Here is a 21,164-nt window from a genome sequence, read left to right as displayed (position 1 = left end):
CACTCGCAAAAGCAGGCGACAATGCCGTACCGCCGACGCCACCGCCAGCCATCAGGCATTTCCGCACAATGAAGGCTGGGTAAATTCGCCGCGCCATCTACAGTCTGCTCCGTGACGAGAACCCTCCGTTCTCCTGTACCCCCCTACGCCTCTGCCGTGTTGAGAGTTTGTTTTTCCTCTCGCCACGAAAGAACCGTTGGATAGTAGAGCTAGAAAGCTTTTCTGAAAAAATAGCGCAACTTACACTAGTAGTGCAAGAGGAAAAGAGCAGGTGGCATGACCCAGGAGAAAGTTATCTGAATTTCTTGCCAGACTTGTGGACGCCAATTCGCTTCTCGGGAAAGTCAGCGGAATTTTAAGCTAGTCTTCTTGAACATGTACGACCGAGGAAAAACCACGCATCTTCATGGGCCGTTATGTCTACCGCCTTGAGCACGTTAAAAGCGACCGCCTTGAGAACATCTGTAACGCATGTCCCAGCGGTGCTCCAATGTCTTGTTGAGTGCCATGTGCAGAGCAGACATCCCGCTTTCGGCCTTGTTGAATTATTGAACGACGCATGTGGTACAGGATAGTGCTTGATAATTACTTTAATAACATTTTAGAGCTGAGCCCCGAGGCAATCCAACCGTTGAATTGGAGGAACGGACGACTGACTGCGGCTGGGAGAATCTCCAAGCCCCGTTGGGCACTCCGAATCGGGGCCAGAACTGCTCGATGACATACAACTAGGTGGGTTCTAGGCATATGTGTGTACTCGCTCTTCAGCTGTTTTTTGCGTTTGTGCTCGTGTTTGTTTCGTAACCGTCAAATTCTGGCAGCTGGCCATCGCCAACGGCGTGGAGTAGAGATACATGATCTTACGCGCCCAACCATGGTATATCTGTGTAAACGACAACTCCTCGGCGTTCTTATCGCCAAACCGAATAATCTGGGCCCTACTTCGCCCGAACCTTTTACCAATTACAGCCGCAGCGTGTTAAGATGCGGTAATATGAAAAGACCAACAATGTATCGTGACAGCTGCGCATGCGCCTTTTGTACGTGCATTTCGCCTATCAACGTTTCTGTACCGCTTGGTTGAAATAATGCAGCTGTTTTACGCTACATCCCACATAAACCTCAGACATTACGTAGCGAAAACGAGTACATTTTTCTAAATGTTTGAATTTCGTAGTATGCACAGATAATTCTCGTCATTGTTTATTTGCTATGACGTTAAATGGTAAAAGTTATCAGATGTGCAATATTGCACGCTGGGACTAAGTTCTCGAAAAACCCATAAAACATGATATCATAGATGGTGTGCGTGTGTGTGGATGTGGGGGGGTGTATTGTGTCTGTGTTCTGTTTGTTGTGTAGCGTGTGTTATGTACGTTGTGTTTTGCGTGTGTTTTGTGTACGTGTGTGTTGCGTTGTGTTGTGTGTGTTTTGTGTACGTGTGTGTTGCGTGGTGTTGTGTTGTGTGTGTTTAGTGTATGTGTGTGTTCGTGGGTGCGGTGTTGTGTGTCGGTCATATGTTTGTTTTTTGTTTTGTGTTGTGTGTTTTGTGTTGTGTGTGTTGCGGTGTGTGTGTGTGTGCGTGCGTGCGTGTGTGTGTGTTTGTGTGTCTCGGTGTTGCCGATGGAGATAAGAAAGCCAATCGGTCATAGAAAGTCTGTCCTCTAGTTGACATCATCAGAAACGCTTGCTTCACTCTGCTGTGTTCACCAAACATGTGCGTTGACGTGCAAATTATTCCCTTCTCCGGTACAAGACCAGTTAAGGAGTTCTGTCCTGGGTAGTCCCACCAGACAGGACTGAAGAACGTTATTTTGGAAAGCCCTTAAGGCCATGTATTATATTTTGAAATCTCGCAGTATAAAGGAAACCTAGCACAAAAGAAACAACAACGTGTTATCGGTGCTGCTTGTCCCCATTTGCCGTTATCCTCCAAAGAATTTCGAAAACAGAGGCCTCAGCGGCAGCTCAAGCGATTTCCCTTATTTAATAAGAATAAAAAAAATCCCGTCCATCTTCACTGACGTGAAGCGTGGGGAGGGGCGAAGCATGCAGTGTGTACGTGTATTCTTCGAGGGTTGGCATTTTTGCCAGTCGAGGTGATGCATACCATGTAGAGGTATGCATCTTTGTTGAAAAATATTTTTTTCTTTGAAGCACCAAGATCTCTAGCGGGTGGCGTAAACGAGTGTGCCAGTGTTTTTATTGTAGGTGCTACGAAGCGTTCCAGCACGGGGTGAACAAGTATGCCTGTGTTTTTTCAGTACGCGTAACGTTCCAACGCGAGGCATAAACAGGTTTTCCAGCGTTTCATTACTGTAACTACATAAGACGACGATTACGACGACGACGACAGAAGAAGTCAACAGATCAGCTCTTCACGGGCTTCGCCTTTATAGACGCATAATTTTAGGATGAAGAAATGAGCAAATTGAAATAATGGGTTCTGCCAATTGCGGTCACAAGGAATCAACATTGTCTTGACGTGCGACCTGTTGCACATGGAATTTAAAAGTTATATGAAGAAGAAAACGGAAAAGGCAGGACAAAATAACAGTGGTAAATGATACCTTAGGCTTTTATGTGCCCGTAAGACGAAAATTAAAAGTGTCACCGCATTTTACACATGCAAAGGATTTAATTTTGCGGCGTCCAAAGACGATTTCCGGACTGAAACACGGTGCCGACCCAACTGCAGTGACTTGAGTCGTCGAGCGACGCATGTACGACAGCTTTTTTAGGTTACATAAAGGCTATCCGGCTACATAACTCGTATTAACAGCAACATGGGGCTTGTTTAAAAATCGGCGAATCGGGAACAGGCAGTATCAGCGTGAGGGACTCTCAAATACAACGAAAAACTAGAAGCAGCCAGCCTTATGTACTAAGAGCCCAGGTTAAACTGGTGGCGCTATCTTTTTAGATGGCGTACATGTAAATTTCCTGCTTCATGTTCACGCAGTGGCTTCTTGAAATTTCCGTAGGGGAGTTGGATATTTTTTAATGCTGCTTTTAGCGCTTTTGAGAACTGAAAACCAATTTTTCAACACAGGAAACACGACAGGCTCACGAAGAATTGCAAACCGACGTACAACCCAAGTAGCTCCCAGTCACGGTGGCATGTCTAGTATTTACGGTCTGCTAGAACTCTTAAAACGAGTGTTCCCGGTCCGGGGCCGTAACGGGCAGCACTAGATGTACCGGAACCGTTTTTCGACCTGCTATAACTCTGTAATGCAACGGTCTCACGATATGTACCTCCACGCTGCCACGAATACACGTTCTTCTTTTTGTTGCTTCAGCGTTGCCTCCTTACTGCTGGATGCCGGAACAGATGTGGGGATGAGTTATTGGGGGGCCGTATTATCACAAGCACGCAGGGTATGCGCTATTCTGTTCGTCCTCTTCTACATCGGGTTAAGATGGCGCAGTCTGCCAGCGCCGGCATCCTCCGTCTCGTAGCATTTTGCGCTCAGTATTTTTTGGTGTTTTTTAGGGCATTCCTCACTAAATGCATGCTCACGTACGCTCAGTTTTTTTTTTATTTTGTTTTTTGGCGGACGGCAGTCAGTAGCTCAAACTGCTTTGACGTTAGAACCTAAACAGTTTGATGCACAAGTAAAACACAAAGTGCTAAGATATTAAACCGACCTGTCCGCTCGATACAACATTGAACGGGTTAGATGTGGCTCCCTACAAAGCGTCGCTGCTGAGTAGGCGCGGCCGTGCCATTACTGACGCTGATATCAAAGAACCTGGGAGCACGTTAGAGCCTTGAAAGAAGCGTGTTGCCGATGACTATGCATCCACGGACCAAAGCTACCGCAACAAAATGGCGTACGGACCTTACTGCTCTCTCTTCATGGGTAGATCTTTTATATTTGCGCTAAATCAGTGAAACGATAAATAACAGACGAAGCGCCCTCCGCTCGCGGGTGGCCATCTCCTTGCTTTCCTCCTTCTGAAAGCATCACCGCAATTCGAAGCTCGTATTTTCAACCCGCTCATTGGTCATCCCCCAATTTCTTCTGGCCCTGAAACCGCAGCCGTTGTTTGGTTCTTTACAGTGGGCGATGTCGCACAGGAATGGTCTAAATCTTTTGTTCACCCCGAGTGCCCGGAAATAATTTATAAACACATGGGTCACAGACTTTCTCTGAGCCTGTGGGCGGAGAACAGAAAGAAAAATTGCATAGAATCTAGCAAATGTACGACGTCACAAAGAACCAAACAGTAGTATTAGACGATGTATAATATTACTAGGCTTTACCACAACATCACGGGCTGTTCACGGGCATCTGTGCCGGGAGGAAATGTTGAACGCATGCGGCAGTGTTTTTCAAGTAGGGCCAAGAGTTAGGCAGTCGTTTTCTGGGTAAGGGGGCAAGTTGTGTACTGAAGTTACAGGCCGACAGACATACCGACACGCCAGCCAAGACTTCTGCGTTTCTGTATTCCAATAAAACATTTAAAATATATCGTGAATTGGGCTGAGTCATAAACAAAATTAAAGTATCATATACTTGCGTGAGGTTAACCGCGTTGTTGTACCTCTTGATACGGGAGAATATTTCTCCATATGGTATCAAAGCCACTGATGTAGGAACCAACCATAGTGCAACTAACATCGCAGTCTGCATCATTGTTAATTACATGCCCTAGGCGAACGCAAAGCGCTATATAAGGCATAAAAAGCCAGTTGTTCAGCCTTGTGGGCTTGCCAATCCAACATTCATTCTTGACGTGCCCAAGAGGAAAAGATGAATTTACCAGCTGTGGCATTTGAGACGTGCGCAGGAGAAAACATATCTAAAAGTGACACTATGCTGCGGACACTTGCCAGCTTTCTCAATTGGACTAATAAAAATATAATCGTACAGGGAATATCTGCTATAATGTTTAATGCCATTAGAAGCAAAGGCAAGGAAACGGACTGTAACCATAACTAATATCTGCGTTGCATCGACGTTTGCAAATATACACCAATAAATATTACGCCAGAGGTTTAGAATATTCCACACGTTTAATACATTACTATTAAAGAGGTCAGAAGTTTAACCAATAAAAGTCGCGTTTTAGGAGCTAAAATAGCCAGGCGAAACAAAATTTAAGCTCTCCAACCTAGTAAATATATGCACCATAATATTTTAAATATCTGCAAACGATTTCAACTAAACACCTCAATAATCTTTATATGCAACAGTAAAACCAGAAAACCAGAAATATGATTGCTTATCATTACACAAAGCCGCCAAAGCGGTACATATCCATTCAATCGATTTTTAAAGCTTCCGGAATACTGACAATTCATGGGCTCAATTTCGAAAGCACATGTTCAATTCAACACTCATGCTCTATTGTCGCTTGATAGATCGTTTAATGTTGCAATGCAAAATAGGCATACAAATATTTTAGAGCTGGGAAGACCTATTAAAAGCACTACTTTATGTCTTTCCGTCTCATTTTCATTAGAACAGAACAAAAACAGGCAGGAATATATAAACACAAGACAGACGATGGTTGGTTAATAATTATTAAGCTTTTACATAAACACTGCTAGGTACAACTATAGCAATTTTTCATAGACAATGACATTATGGGAACGCTTCGGGCAAGACGTCCAAACATGAGCGCCTGCCGGTGAGTCCCAAAGGGGCCTATGCTTTTTCCTCAAGCCCAACCAGCACAATTTTCTCTCCCGTCTCACCCTTACTCTACCTCCCCGGTTTTACCCTCTCGACAAACTCCTGTCGATGCTTATGCATTCCAACACAATTGCTGTTACAAATATTTCAAGGACATTTTTTAAAATGTGTTTAGCATCCGATCAATACTTTGATGGAAAATCGCAATTTAGAACCACTTCGTAGTGGCAATTTTCAGGGATCAGCATATGCAGCTGCTCAGTAATGTTACGGAGAGTGTGAGTGTGCTTCTTGAAACCGTGATGCGAATGCAGATGTTTCAAGAAGTTGGTTTAAAGAGCACACGGACTGCAGTTTCAAATCCTTGTGACAGTAGGAGAGATATATTGTCACGAAGCCAAAGACGACGCAGTGGTCTTGAAGGAAAACCCGTTTATTGGACCGAACGTGCCCCCCCCCCCCCCTAACTAAAAGAATACACAGGCGCCGAAGCAGCATTCAACAAAGTGACGTGTGCCGGCGAGCGTCGGCGAGTCGAATGCCGCGGCGTCTGCTCTGCGCTCATTTTTTTTCTCGGCGCGAGGGCTTCTGGAACAGTCGAATTGCATGCAGTAACACTGTAGGTCACAGGAGAATATTCTAGGCTGGTGACGTTACTTCACGACACTCTCTCTATCAAATGAGATAGCACATGCCGCATAAAGAATAGAAAATGCTCTACACTTGGCCCACGGATAACAGAGATAACATAGCCAGGCTCAGCCGGTCGGCAAGAGCAAAACATAAACATCCAAAAAACATGGTTTGTGGCATTACCCCCCTCTAAGAGGGCATCGACCCGATGCTAAAATTAAAGACAGACCGAACAAACAACGAGAAAGTATAATCTTGCGTTGTAAGGTTTGAGGCAAACCACGTGGACGACTTCGGGCCGCGTGCGTCGTCGGGATGTTCCGGAATCACCATCGGCGATCACCTCGTTGTGAAGTTGGCCAACGTATTGTAGAATGTGGTGGGTTCAGAAATACCATCTCCGAAGCTTCTCATTGAGTCCATGTCCTCTGATGGAAGTCCAAACCCACACACGATTCCCTGGGAGGTGCTCGGCGCCTCGGCGTCGGACGTTGTAGTGTCCGGCATCCAACAGCTGCTGGTTCTTTGTGCGAACTCTAGCGAGCTAGCGGGCCTCCTCCGCACACTGAAGGTGTCCTTGGACGTCGGCGTTGAGGTCGTCCTCTTCTACGTGCGGAAGCATGGCGCCAAGCATCGTATTCGCCCTACACAGCGCCTCCAACAGATGTCCGGAAGCTATAGACGACGCACTTGTTTTGAAGGAAAACACGTTTATTGGAGCTAATTTGAGCTCTCCTAACAACTCAAAGAATACACAGGCGCCTAAGCAGGAGTCAACGAAGTGACTGTAATGAATGGGCCCAGGATTGGCGTGAAAGTCACGAGTTTGTGGCCAGTGCGTCGCGAGTAAACGTTGCTTTATGCATGACGCAAGAAGAAGAAGATAGAGCACGGAAGCAAGTACGCGATACTAAAGAGACCAGCGTTGAAAAAAAAGAAAAGGCTAACGGAGAAACGTCCACAATAAAGAAAGGAAACGGCTTACGGGGTTGTGTCGCAGCCTCTCGAGGTGTTGAAGTCCCGATGCGTGTGGGGTTGACGAGGATGTCATGGCGAGGCTGGCTCGATGACCGGCTCTAGGCAACGTCCCAGGCATCGTAGACCTTGCAGCTGAGTCACGGCTCGATGGCGTAGCAGCGGGTTTGAGCGGAGGATTCCACCTCCAGGTGAGTCTGGACCCACGCCCTCTTGCCCACCACGTCACCAGCTCCAGGAAAAACCAGCCCACGGGTTGTCGTGATCAGCGGCGGATGGCTCACGGACACAGCAGCGGTTGCGAACCAGGTTCTCACCCGAACACGATCACAGGGCCGCGCTCTCCAGCCCAACGCGTCACAGGCGTCCACTGAGCACCGGACCGAATTCGATTTTTTCTGCACGCACCCGTTGCAGCTGCGCGCTCAGTCTCCTCTTCCTCGTCGTCCACCGCCACTTCATCACAGTGATGTGTGCCGGCGAGCGTCGGCGAGCCGAACGCCGTGGCGTGTGCTGTGTGGTCATTTTTTCTCGGCGCGAAGGCTTCTGGAACAGTCGAATTGCATCGAGTGACACTGTAGATCCTAGAAGGATATTGTAGGTTGGTGATGTTACTTCACGACACTCCCTCTATCAAAGAAGATAGCACGTGGCGCATAAAGAATACAAAATGCGCTTCACTTGGGTCATGGATTACTGAGATAACGTAGCCCGGCGCAGCTGGTCGCCAAGTACAATAACGTAAAGAAACAAACCCAGAACATGGGTCGTTGCAATATCGAGTCACCACCATGTCCAGATTTTTGGATTTAAATATAGGGCTCCTGTCACGAGGTATGAGCGTACTGCCTCTCGCGATTATTATGCGTGAGTTGGTTGAACAAGAGAACGAGGCGGAGCCCCATGGCGTTATGAAAAGTCAATGCTGCCCTCCCATATGAAGAACGATCTGAAAGTGCAAATTCAAAGTTCAACTTCAACTTCAAAGTGCAATTTCAAATTCAAAGTGAAAGTTCAAGCAAATCAGGGTTCACAAACGCACCGGTTTTAAAAATGTGAAATTATCAGCATTTTTGCGCATTTATGACCAAATGCCAATGTAGGCACTTATAGGCACCATAAAAATCCCGAAATGCACTTCTTCGCCTCTACGTTATGCTCATATATCATGAAGGGCGACAGGAGTGCAAAGATTGTTGCCTAAATTTCGGTATCTACTAATAACAGTAACTCAACGCTGCGATAGCTCAGCTGAAAGCTACATCACGCGCAATGTGCGTTGAAAGTACTAGAGCATAAAACATTTCTGCACTTTAAATTGCGAGGGAACCCACAAAAACGCCTCCAAAATCACCACAAACTGATGATTCAGAATAACTCTGCACGCTTTACTCTTTCAAACCATAATCATACAGCAAGCATGAGAACAGTGAAGTCCTGTGACGACCTTTTAATTATTTACACTCGTAAATTTTTGGACGTAACTTTTTCCAGAAACTGTACCACCGCGATGCAATATGTGATAAGTAACTTTTTCTTCCGTCACATGTTTCCCACCGTATAATTTACGCTTATAAAGTACGTTTTGATACATGTTATACTGAAACAATAAAACTTTCGTTCAGTGCTCTATACCCCGTAATTAAGGAGGCTGTATCCAATGTCCACCAGAAATTGTAGGGATTAGTATATTTGGTGACAGCTTAGCTCTGAAGCGGTTTTTTCAACTTCAATGTGATTTTTTGTTATCCTTAACCAATGGCGTCTCACCGCTTGTGTGACGCCTGCAAGGTACGTTTGAGAGACGTACTTCCAATATGGCCGTGGTCGCTGGCAAACCTCTGCTGCTTGTCGAGCGACAACATGGTTGACGAAAACCAAAAGATCTGTATGATAATGAAGTTGCGAATGGCAAAATGGCCAATGGCGAAAAAAAGGTAACTATAGACAGACACAAGAGAAAGACAAAAAATAAAAATAAAAGTTTACTGACGTTTGAGGAAGACGAGTTCCTTTCTTCAGAGTAGAGAATAGGTTGGCTTCAAGATGATATATATGCAGAAAATGTAGCAAGGGCGAGGGCAGGGCAAAAGAAGGGAGGGTTTGTGCAATGGGATCATAGTTGATGGGCAGCAAAAGATGACGCTTATCGCCGTCAGTCCCGTGTGTTTCTTGCCGCCTCGGAATTTCAACGTGAGGAAATTGCGGTGGGCTGTTTTTATAGGGACCGGCGTCACCGAGGTTGATCTGAGAACGTCGAAGCATTGAAGCTGCAGCCGTTGCTGGTGTGATTGTGAAAATTGTTTCGGTGGAACGCAACATCTGTGAGGAACAAATACGATTTGCTCTTCTACGGCAGTAGCGGTGACAAGTTGCGAGCGTTCCGTTTCTTGGTGTGAACGTAGGTTGCGCCTGATGTTGAGCGTATGCTTACATGGTGTCTGTCTGGCCCAACGCGGATTGTGCAAATGTTTGTGGCGTGTTTTTAGGCCTTATACGGCCGCTCGTGCACTTTTACGTGGTATTTAGTCAGATTGTAAAATTTTACAAGGTATCTTATCTTTCCTTACTTATTCGCAATCACTTACTTGTCGGGGTACGGACCGAGCAGCGCCAAGGTCATGGAGGAAAGAAGTTCAGGAGGGAGCATCACGTGACAATCGTGAAGCCTAGTCATAAAAAAATAAAAAGGAAAGACTGATGGGATGTTCCACTCACGTGACAGGCAAGCGGTAGTTCTTTGCGCCTCATGTGGCCCTTCGCCGACGCTGCGTGCGTGCGTCTATCCGTTTGGTTGCCGGGCCGTCCGCGTATTCGAGTTTCGGCGACGAGTCGTTGCGCGCAGCTCTGCCTGCAACCTGAAACGCGCAGTGGCCTCATCGTGCGGGAAAAGTGGTCGGACGGGAGAGGCAGAAAGCATCTTTGTTTACTGAGCTTTCGGACCCGTCGAAGGCACGCCGCAGTGGGAGAGTTGTGTGCCGCCGCCTCGTGCAGAAGTGGAGATGATCTTTTCAACTTTGCCGCTCAGGCAAAGTTGAAAAGATCAGGCATTCTAGGTAATCAACCATTTATTGCCAAGGCGCAGTCAGTCCACAATTCAGCAAGGTCCCTTCCAGGCGTAATCTAGCATTCGTTTGTTTTGTTTTTTCGTATACGTATCACACCGATCGAGCGGTCCTCAGCGGACAAACAGCCGTACTGCTTGCGACGCGAGGTGGTCACACCCAACGTAAGGGTTATGAACCCTTTGTTTTCTAGTGCACTGAAGTAGATAAATACGTACCACCACGCCGGAGCACCGAAGAAGCGAACGTATGCAAAAAGCGTGCGCGAGTGAAACCAAAGCTAGTCTCACCACCTCCCCGCCGACACGACACTCGTTACGCGTGATAACTTAGCAGAATGCCAAACGCAATCGTCACAGCACACCTGGCAAGCACCGCGCAGCTGTAGGCCGCGCCATGCTTGTGAATGTTTACGGCGGCGCGTTCGAGCGCTCCAACGTCAGAAGTGAAATTCGGCTTGCAGCTCGTGAGGGTGCTTCGTAAGAATGCGATCGAAGTCTCGCCTTGCTTTGAACAGCGACAGCGGCAGTACTTCCACGATACGAAGCTTGGAGCGCAACGCTGGCGAACAATCTTGTGCTGCTTGTACGGCGCCTTCGGCGACGGCGCTCGCCTCCACCTCCACCGGCAGCCAACCGGAGCCACTAAATGCTACAGCGGGCCTGAGCGTGGTGGATTTTTCATAATGCATTGCGCGGGAGGAATCCGAGGAGAGGAGAAAGCAGCTTCAGAGGAGGTTGGCTTGCTGAAGCTGGGCCGCCTGACGTCATGCTCCCTCCTAACATTTTTCTTCTTTTCTTCCTCCATGGCCAAGGTGAAAAAATCACATGGCCCAGTTAGTGGGAGAGAAGGGAGGAGGGGGATGCCTCCGCGGTAGTTCCCCACCACGCATACCAACGGCTTAGAGCCGCGGTTATTACGCGGAGAATCGCGACCAATGTCGTAGCAGCGCTGTATATAAGGGCAGAATTCTAGTAGGGTCGCTGCTTACACATATACCGTGCTTGAAACCAGCCAATCGACTTTAACAGTACTGTGTTGTTGTTAAATTCAAGGCTCCTGCTTGCTGATGTTTGAACTTGGGCTGGTGGGTTCTTTTGCGTGTTTATGCATATTTTGACAAAAACCGCACGTGTTTTTGACATGTGCTTTATTTTGGAAAAATACATGTATTTCCATTCCCATTCCATTCCGGGCAAAAGACACTGAATTCAATTCCCATTCCATTCCTTGAAGTATTGTCACCATTCCATTCCCATTCCATTCCGGGGTCGCGAAAATGTGGAATGATCCCGGATTCATTCCGATTTCGGACTGGTAACTCTGCAACACTGCTTGAAAGCAACAAAGCCCGCTAAGGTTTGGCACGAGAACATGTGAAGCAGGCACCCCAGATTATGACAACCGGGCAGACCTTCCGGTTTTAATATCATTCTCTGCACCGAGGTTCCAAACCCGGATACCCGCCAGGAGATCATTTACTGTGCCAAATAGAAGCAGTGGCTCTAGTGAAGTACACACAATTTCTTCCCCACACACCACAATACCGCCCACCACCTAACCAACTCCGCTCCACCGTGTGCCTTCGACCGCTTTACTCTAACATGTTCTGAGCTAGCAAGGATACGGCTTACATGGACTTAATCATCCGCTCAGGCCTTTCGCGGTTTGAGAGTGAAGTTGTCAACACTTGTCGATATACACGTTGATAGGTAAATAAAACGCCTGGGATGGTTGCAGAAGCACCTGCAACCTGTACCAAAGACCCTGCCTGTGTTCTGCCATTGTTTTAATGAAATGCGCGTTTTCCGTTCTCCTTCACAAAGATGTTTTCCACATAATTTGTCTGGCACCCTTCCTATATACTAGAATGTCAAGCTGTAGTGTAAAAGTCGGTTTACACACCAATAGACAGTGTTAAAGATCAGAATCACTCCGGGGTACACATTAGGCGATATAACGAGCATGAATACGTTTCTCTGTCGCTCCATTCTATTTGAAGGGGCCATCATTTCTCATAGCATTTTGATGTGGTGCTTGTGAAACAAACTCTTCCGCTTCAGGGGGTTTGAATCTTTTCCGCACATTCTACGTGGACGACATCAGCAATGCTAACTGGTATCATTATTCCGCGGACACCCGTTTACATGTACACTCCAAAAAAGAAACCTGATCAGTGGCAATATATTACATACGAAATCACAAACGATGCTTTTTTTCAAAGAAGGATACCAAATAGCGTGCAATAGGTTTTTGTCGCATATATGATAATTTAGTAAAGGTCTCTGGCGAGAAAACGTAAGTCCTCTACGAAAGCTTCGCAAGAAGTTTTGCCCTAATTTTTTCGAGCAAATCTGTGCACGAACGCTAAGATCTTGGACGCATTTAGACAGGATAAATTGCAAACATTACAAAACAAATGGCGATGGCTATAATAGGTAAAAATATGAGAAAAAAGACGATCAGATTAAGCCAGGTCACATGCCCGGGAATCGAACTCAAAATTTTAATCAAACATTGGAATAAGAGAAATGACCAAAAAATTGTTTGTAGGCGAAGTTGTGAACACAAAACAATTGTGGCTATTCAGGCAATAAAAGGATGACTACAGGTGGAAGCCAGATTAACGCAGAAATTTTAACGCACACAGACAGTCTAGTTGGTTCACGCATTTAAGGTTATGAAACTTCAGCAACGAAGCCAGCGCGTTCTGTTCCAACAACTACATATATTATGTTTGAGCATCATCTATAAAACAGAGTTAGGTAGCGGGCTTTACCACTGTTTATACACACCCTTTCTCGGCCCCTTGCCCTGCTGAGGCGAAGGAGGGTGAATATATTTAGCGAGGAGGAGAGAGTCTTAGACAATCCTTTTTTGTCGAGGAACAGCGGAAACATACCATGTGTGCGGCAATACAAAAAGAAAAGCAATATGATAGTACGCTGCAAACTGTGCTGATACGCCAGTGTCTCTTATGAGTATCCTTGTGCTCATAATTTGCGTTGTGAATTACTGGATGGCGTAAACTGCATTACAGTGGAAAGAGATAACACTTGGTTATCTTCTATTGGTAGCTCGCAAAATCACCCTCTCTAGTAGTATAAAATGCTTCCGATGTAAACGTGACTCGTTACCAATGCATAAAAGCCGCGATCGCAAAGTAAAGACGTGAATAATATATCAGTAGCTCAAAGCTGGTTAGCGTGTATTTTATGTACTAGACTCGTTATGTTGTTTCTGAAATTGGGCTCCTGTGACGCCAATGGCGTTTTGTGGGGACATTTTGAGGATAAAACCGGGCTCAACTTTGTGCTTTGTGCTTGTAAAAATGTTGTAGATGAGGGGGACAGGGACGTGTAAAGTTTTGCCCTTGAGGGTTATGACGGTGCTTGTGAGTCAGAGTGTTTAGCAGTCAGTGATTTATGACGGCATAGTAGATAGCATAAACTCCATTTGAGGGGAGCGTTTTTTAGGCGTGAATAACCCTTCCGCCTTCAGTTGCTTAGGCAAAACCAGGTGCCAAACAATTATTTATTTTTTCAGCATGGACGACGTGACCTAGATCATGAGTATTTTTATTGCGCTAATGCAAAAAATGAACTACACATTAGGACTGGCTAGGTATGAGAACAAAAAAAGTCATATGTGTGTGTGGCACGCCTAAATACAAAACCGTGCGAAAGAAAAATTGAAATCGGCACTTGACAACAAATTGAGGTTGGAACTCACCTGGTAAATACCGAAATAATTTTGGAAGATGTGACTCAAACATGACGTTGTTTTGAGAAGCCTAAGCCAATTAATAAAATGTCCGCCCAAAGGTAACTAAACTTTTATCGCAAATTTCAAACAATTTTCGTAATAGTGGAAGAGCTTTTTTAATTTCTCCTGTGTAGATGCGTCAGAAAACAATTTCCGTGCGTGTAAAGAGAGACCTGACCTTCTGAACACGAAAGGTAGGGACGGGTTGAGCGTATGCGCGATCCGAGAACACCTCAAGCTCGTCTGGCTACCCGCAAAAATTAGTGCATTAGGGCGTGCTCAGCCTTTTGAGGAATTTCACGCAAGAAGTCCCACCTTCTACCCCCCCCCCCCACCCCACGCGTGCAAAATTCGGGGGCAGGAAATACGTTACGGACCTTAGCCGTAGGTGCGAATTAATCCAAGAGAGAGTTTTCACTGTGGCATTTCTGGTTTTAAATAAACTTGCGTGTGACGTTTGAATGGTGGCATTGTGCTTGGTGCAGTAGATGATACTTTGAACAGTGGCAGGTAGTGCGTGGATAAATACTATACATAACGAGGCAAGTTTAACGACGGAATCCCCTTGCGAAGAAGCTACCAGCTCCAAGCGCTGAGAACACAATCGAATCATAGGTCGGTGAACGACGCGCATTTTACACAGGAACACCTGCCTGTGCGTCCGGTGCCATCCAGTGATGCCAGTGTTTGTTTATGTAGCATCCCGGGCATCACCCCGCTTGTCGCGTTTATAGCCCTGATAATGCGATGAACGGGTACCAGCATTATTTAGTTAAAAGTACAACCCATGGTGCACACGGCCAGGATAGAACTGCCGCAGCATCTGCAGCCTGAATAACACGTACGACGAGGCAAAGAAAGGTTTATTTAGATAACTAAGCCGGGGTCCTTACTCCTTGTTCTGGAATTCTGTCCGATCAAAGAACAGTTACCAGATGGCTGGTGATATCCAGCATGCACGCTGGAGTCCCAGTGCGTGGTGGAATTCCGAAGGCAATGATTTAGGGATAGGGTATTCGAAGGTTCTTTCGCTTTCACAGTTTATTACCCGGGGGTACGATCCGATATCTACGGGGTATAGGTTTTAAAACATAGCAATAAATGGCACCATAAGTAAAAAGAGGGGTTGTGGTTGGGAACGACGTCTCAGAGAGAACGGCCCTTGCAAAGCGTTTTATAATAACTAAAAGAGACAACCGGTTTGTTGCACACTGCCAAATTGAAAATAAATGCACTGTCTTCGTTTCTCAAAGCGCAAACAAAAGGCATACCAAAAGCAGTCCATTCAATTGGAGGGAATGGAGAGTGTTTTGGCGTATGTGTTTTTTAATACAATAGGTTGAAAAAAAAACACTGATGTTTCTCCTCATTGTCTATCTTTGGTTCGCAATTTGGTTTTCAATATTTGAAGGTTGTATAGCACCAGGCGGTTCCTATCGCATGCTATATTCGGCTGTGACAAGAGGTGCCAGTGTACGCCGGTACATCGAGGATGATGGGAACTTAACCTAACGGAAAGCAAACGAGCAAAGACGCGGGGATGCTTACCTTCACCATCAATACTGCTAATACACGTCTAAGGATCTAGCTGTGCAGAACCACCAGGCGACAATTTGATCCATCAGAAAGTACTCTGGCGCATCCCCACGCAAAGCATGTGAAGCGACAATAAAAAAACACACTTTGCCATGCGTGTCATCAGGCGGTGAAAAAGATTTTCTTTGAGATATTTCTTCATCTAAAGAAGTGCACCCATACCCTTAAACATCCTATAATGTTTCTAGGGGGTCGCCTGGAATAAGCGGTCTTTTTGTGTGCAAAACCTGTAGGGGGGGGGGGGGGGGGGGGGATCCGGTGAGTATGGGTAATTATTTGTAGGGAAAAATAAAGTGGTTCGGTGTGTCCCTTTCAAGTATGTAGCAGCTGCAATGCTAAGCACCACCGTAACAGGAATTGGTGGAAGGGTAAATAGAGTGCAGTGATTTGCTGCATCAACTGTCCGGTTGTTTGCTTGAGGGGTGCCTTGTTGAGTTTAGCATCAACTCTGCCATCCACGGCTACGTAGATACAAATATCGACACTATTGTGGCGACGTTTCTGGTGTGGGTGTTGGTGGGAGCGGGTGGGTTTTAAATAGATTTGGCGCGTTTAGCAAACGGTTTTTTGACACAGGGACTGCGGTAACAACCTCGCTATAAAAATGTTAAGTGAAGATACTGCAATATCAAATGAAGAATAATTCGGAAACAGTTGTTCTACACGGGGACTGTGGTTCCAGCATTTATTTTTCAACACCGCACCACGTGGGCTGGTAAATTGTATGGGATGAAAATAGAATAGGGTAGCCTGGCAACTTATCCCTATATGTAAGACAGCGCCAGTTAAGTTGTGTGTATGATAAATGCTGCCCCCAAATGATCCATGGCAGCCAAATTTGTATTTGTGTGTAAGCCGCCTTTATATGTAGAACTTGCCGACAAACTGAGGACACCTCTTTTCCACCGGAGGAAATATTGCTAAAACGTCTTCCTTGACTGATAAACAAAACCTTTATTTGACCTACCGATACAGGTAGGCTGGAGGGGAAGTATTTGGTCCAGCTTTGCGCCAGCTATTCCCGCCACGTTGTCCATTTCCGTCAGCTATTGCTCCCTTTATGGACAGCTGGAAAGTTCACTATTGTACTGTGCCTAAGCTGGCATCTCCTTCAATCTAAATATGGTGTATTTCGCCATGGTATACAGGATTGGATTACAAGCAGGCGCAGATGTAGAGTGAGTGTGTTACGTGTGGTCTCCAGGGGTTCGGGGGCATGTTTGCGTGTTGGAACATGATACGGTAGTAACAATATTTTTTTAGTTTGAAGTTGAAGTTATCAAACAAGGGAAAATGGTGATCAATTCGCTCGTCACTCTCCAGCAGTGCGCTGCTCATAAATTTTCTGGGGCCCGCTGGGACCTTTTTGTTGCCGAATAAGAAGTCGTACATGAGGGTGCACGTATTTTCAAGTTTTTTGTAATTTTTATTGTAGGCTACTGTATAGATTCCCGCCTTAAAATATATTATCTAACGCGGCCTTCGGCGCTCGGTATATTTCAGAAAAAGCTTACTCGAGTAGGATCAGATGTGGAGCTACCGTTTATTATAACGTAAAAACATCGTGTACATCTATTATGATGGAAACGTAAGTGCGCTGTTAAAAAAAAACACGGCGTTCATTTTCATTCTCAAACAATTAGAAAACGCATCTCCGAACAATTTCAATGTATAGTAATATCTAGTTTACAACATAATAATATGCTATTCTAATCCTTTTTTATTTACATGCGTGTTTAGTCTCATCCAGAACCATTTTGGTTTTGCGATTTCGAAGGAATCGTTATGACACAATATAATCTGTTCTGGCCAGCGAGCTCACCAGATCATTTGGTCTACGAAGCGGTATTTCGGGAAACGAAGTACTTGTTTCTCAGAACGTCATCGGGCCTTAAGATAGCCTTTGCTTTAAAACACAGGAACCCTTTGTACCAAAACTCACACTAGCCGACGCAACTGCAAGCGTTATAATCTCAAGATTACTCAGCGCACATCTAACCCCTCTATTACGAAGGAATTGTTTCAACAGAAAATGACGCAAACACTACCACTACCACTACCAATGACGCAACCACTACCACAACTACTACCACTACCAATGACGCAACCACTACCACAACCACTACCACCGAAGGATCGCAAAGCTTGAAATAGGTACTTCTTGCAAAAGACCTAGCTGGATTTACGAATTCGACTCTTTCCAAATGGCTGTATTCACCAGGATTTCTGGAAATAGCAAGCACCGTTGTTTAACGCAAAAAATAGTTGCCAAGAGGCAATCCCGAGTCGCAGTATAATTTTTGTAGCTCTTAAAACCAATCTCTTTGATCTTCCCGCAAATAGGTCCGAATGCCTTGGGGGTTAATGTTTCCCCTAAATAAAGCTGCGCCATTATTTTTCCACGAATGCAAAGAAATGTCCCCTTGTCTGCAACATCGCAAACAAATTCACACGTGACCCAGCACGCTGAGAAATCTGGAAAGTCTAAGTGGCGTCCGCTTCTATTTACATGTTTGGTGTTTTTATTCTCAGCAAATTGGTTTCTCTTCGACCACATAGAGCATTTAAACAAAGTTTCAACGTACATTTATCAGGCAGGCACATGTCTGAGCCTCTCAAGCCCAGTGACGTACCTATTAAATTTAGAAAGACAATTTATGACTGAATGTCGACAACAGCCTTCAGCGAATGGGGAGGTGATGACTCGTGCCACACAAATCCGCAACGTCCAATTATACGTTTACTTTAACGACGTAAATATATTATTAGTGGGCAAATTCCGCCGATCCTACGTGCTAAACATCAACACAGTTGAAAGGCCACCAAAACACCCTAATTTTATATTTTTCTTGTCGAAATGCAAAGAATATTTTTAGAAGCATCAAGATTTTAAAGCAAGCTACGGGTGCCGCCTTCCGTACTATGGTAGTCTCTTCACTTGCCTGTAGCGGCCCACAGCGGGAGTTGGGTGTCCGATTCCTATGCGAAGAGTTCCGTTTATACGGAATTACGGGAATTCTGAATTGATACCGATTTGTACGCAGCCTTGGCGCAATAATGCAGATAATCTTTGGAATAAATCAATGACCTCTATTTATTTTTACCCGAACGTCGTTTTGTATTCACTTGGGCTTTTTCTTTCTGGTTACATGCACTTCCGCTAAAACATAACAATAAAGATAGCTCTCGCAAAAGCATCTTTGAAGGACTTTTTTTCAGAAAATTTGATTTTGGTTTTGCTCTCCATGCGCTAGAGTCATTTGTTTCGCGGGGGCACAGATTGACATCCCCTAGACCGGAAGGCTTAAGTAAAACGAAGGCAACCGCTTCAACTTTTCCGTACATTTTCCGTGCACTTTGTACATAGAAAAATGCTTTTCTGAGGTTTGTACAGAGGTAAAATCAGTGTCAAAAATTTTTAACGTGGTACCGCACTCTATCATTACGTGTCGTGGCAGGTATCCCTTTTTTTAATGTGGTGGGGTCTCAGCAACAGATATAGTCAAACTCGCCCAACAGTGCGATCCCTCAGAGTGATTCTGCCTCAAACTCCAGCGTGAGTATGAGTAAGCCTGAGTTTGAGTGCGCGTGACACGAGTGTGCCATCGTGAATTTCAGCCCTAGTACGTTCGGACCATGGTGAGTCCGAGTGAGTTTGAGCCCGATTAGTTTGAGTACGTATGAGCTTGTGTGCTGCTGAGCCCTATTGACCCCCATTAAGCTTCAGCCCAACTAAGTCAGAGTAATTTTCATCCCAAGTGGGATCCGACTGAGTTTTACTATGGCAGAGCCCGACATAGTTTGAGCCCAAGTGATCCCAAGCGAGTTTGAGGCAGACTGAGCTCGAGTTCTCCTGAACGCGAGTGAGCTTGAGCACAAGATATTCCAAGTGAGTTTGAACTCGAATAAAACTGACTCCAAGTCAGACTTCATGAGAACACTTCACGCTGTGCCACGGAAAGTCGGCGTGATGCTGCAACAGCTGAGCCGGACTCAGTGAATTTCTGCAGGAATTAGAATAGGCCACAGTAGTTATCATAAGATTTCAGTTTTACGCCGAAGTGCATCCATCAGTTCAAATACCCAAATGAATTATTAAATTGCGTTGCGAATGTGAGCAAAGCCATGTCTTCCATTACACCACATGCGGTGAAACCCCGTTCGTACGTTTTCCACCGACCAGCAAAATAAAATGTAACAACCAGGGAAACGGAGCAGTGAGGAAACCGTCTAAAATGAACGAAAACAGCGTAGTTTGACTTTCAACCATGTAGTTCGGCAACTCCGGCTTTTGAACTTTCAAAATCTCGAGAATGTGTTTCCCGCTTTCTGCGATCGCTGGAAAACACCACGTCTGGCAGGGCAGTACAAGGCCCCTAACGATGAAGTCTTTCTTCCGCGCTGGCTGCTTTTCTAATTCAAGTACGTCAAGCTTTTTCTGAAAGGAAAGCACCTCCCAGTTTTCGCAACGCTATCAAGGCATGACTAAGTTCGCGGTTGCAAGTTCAATGGTATTCTGAATGCTTGAAGCGCGTGATGACGACGAGAGCGCCTACTATTCTTGCGGTGGTGCCTAATGGCAACACGCAATACCAGCATTGTAACATCCGTTGTAAGAGCAGTGATGATGGTGGCAGCATAGAGTAAAATAGCACCATCTAATGGTGATGAATCGCACCGGTGTGCGGCTTCATGTAGTCGGTCCCGTAGCCAAGCGTGGCCAAGGCTCGTCAAACGCCAAATTGGCGATCCCCGCATGTTGCCGGGCGGCTTCGGAGTGTCAGATTGTGACGCTTGATCCGGAAAAGTACTCTCATTCACGACGTAACAGTGGGATTTTATTACATCGGAATCTATGTTAGCAGCACCGGGGCTGGACAAAAGCCTCGTAAAAGCCGGGAATCTGCAGTACTGAGGAGCGTAAGAGCGGCGTTCTACTGCGCTTGTGCGACAGGAAAATTCAACGCTGCCGTGGCTCAATATAGTAGTTGTGAAGAGCTTAGTTTGTAGATTGCATTTGGGCGACGATTTTGTTCAAGCTAGGATTTCCAGAACTACACGATTGTTCTTGGACTACAGCCCAAATTTTATGGACGCGTTCGCATTTGTCATTACGTACCTGCGTTGCGTAACTTGATTGATTGTTGAGAAAGTTTTTGCGTCATATACAAGGCCGGTATGCATGTTGGCTGTTCATTTTCATGCGGCACGTACGGCTCGGCTTTCGGGCTACGTGCCGATGCAGCAGGATTCACGCTGCGCATTGTGTTATTGTGCGGTGTCTGATCGTCAAATGTTTTGCTGCAATCGTAATGATGATCGGCATTTGCTCTCTACCACTCTGAGAACCCGGACGTTACTATTGACTAGTGAAATTGTAAATTGATTCTTATTTTGCCTTTTCCTCCTGATGGAACCTCTGGAAAAGTGTGAGATGGTGGTGCTTCGCTTGCTTCTGTTAAGTGTTTACGATATCTTAAGGGTC

The 21,164-nt window shown here is 45.6% G+C and overlaps 1 long non-coding RNA gene across 2 annotated transcripts in view; it reads right to left on the bottom strand.

Moving 5' to 3' along the window:
• The window catches only part of LOC144142280 (uncharacterized), a 102,520-nt gene extending 94,793 nt beyond the window's left edge, over positions 1-7,727 (bottom strand). The window contains exon 1 of one of the 2 annotated variants that reach the window (XR_013316935.1): positions 7,264-7,727. This is a non-coding gene — a long non-coding RNA (uncharacterized LOC144142280). Of the gene's footprint in view, positions 1-4,523; positions 4,654-7,263 lie in introns of those variants that run through there. The other variant, XR_013316934.1, reaches the window with a different exon arrangement.
• Positions 7,728-21,164: the final 13,437 nt, after the last annotated feature.

Source organism: Haemaphysalis longicornis, unplaced genomic scaffold (genome assembly GCF_048455015.1).
Source record: "Haemaphysalis longicornis isolate Haplotype H1 unplaced genomic scaffold, Haemaphysalis longicornis Haplotype H1 scaffold_6, whole genome shotgun sequence".
Lineage (NCBI taxonomy): Eukaryota > Metazoa > Arthropoda > Arachnida > Ixodida > Ixodidae > Haemaphysalis > Haemaphysalis longicornis.
The sequence above is the reverse complement of the archived record's forward strand: the minus strand, read 5'-3'. Positions and strand labels throughout refer to the sequence as shown.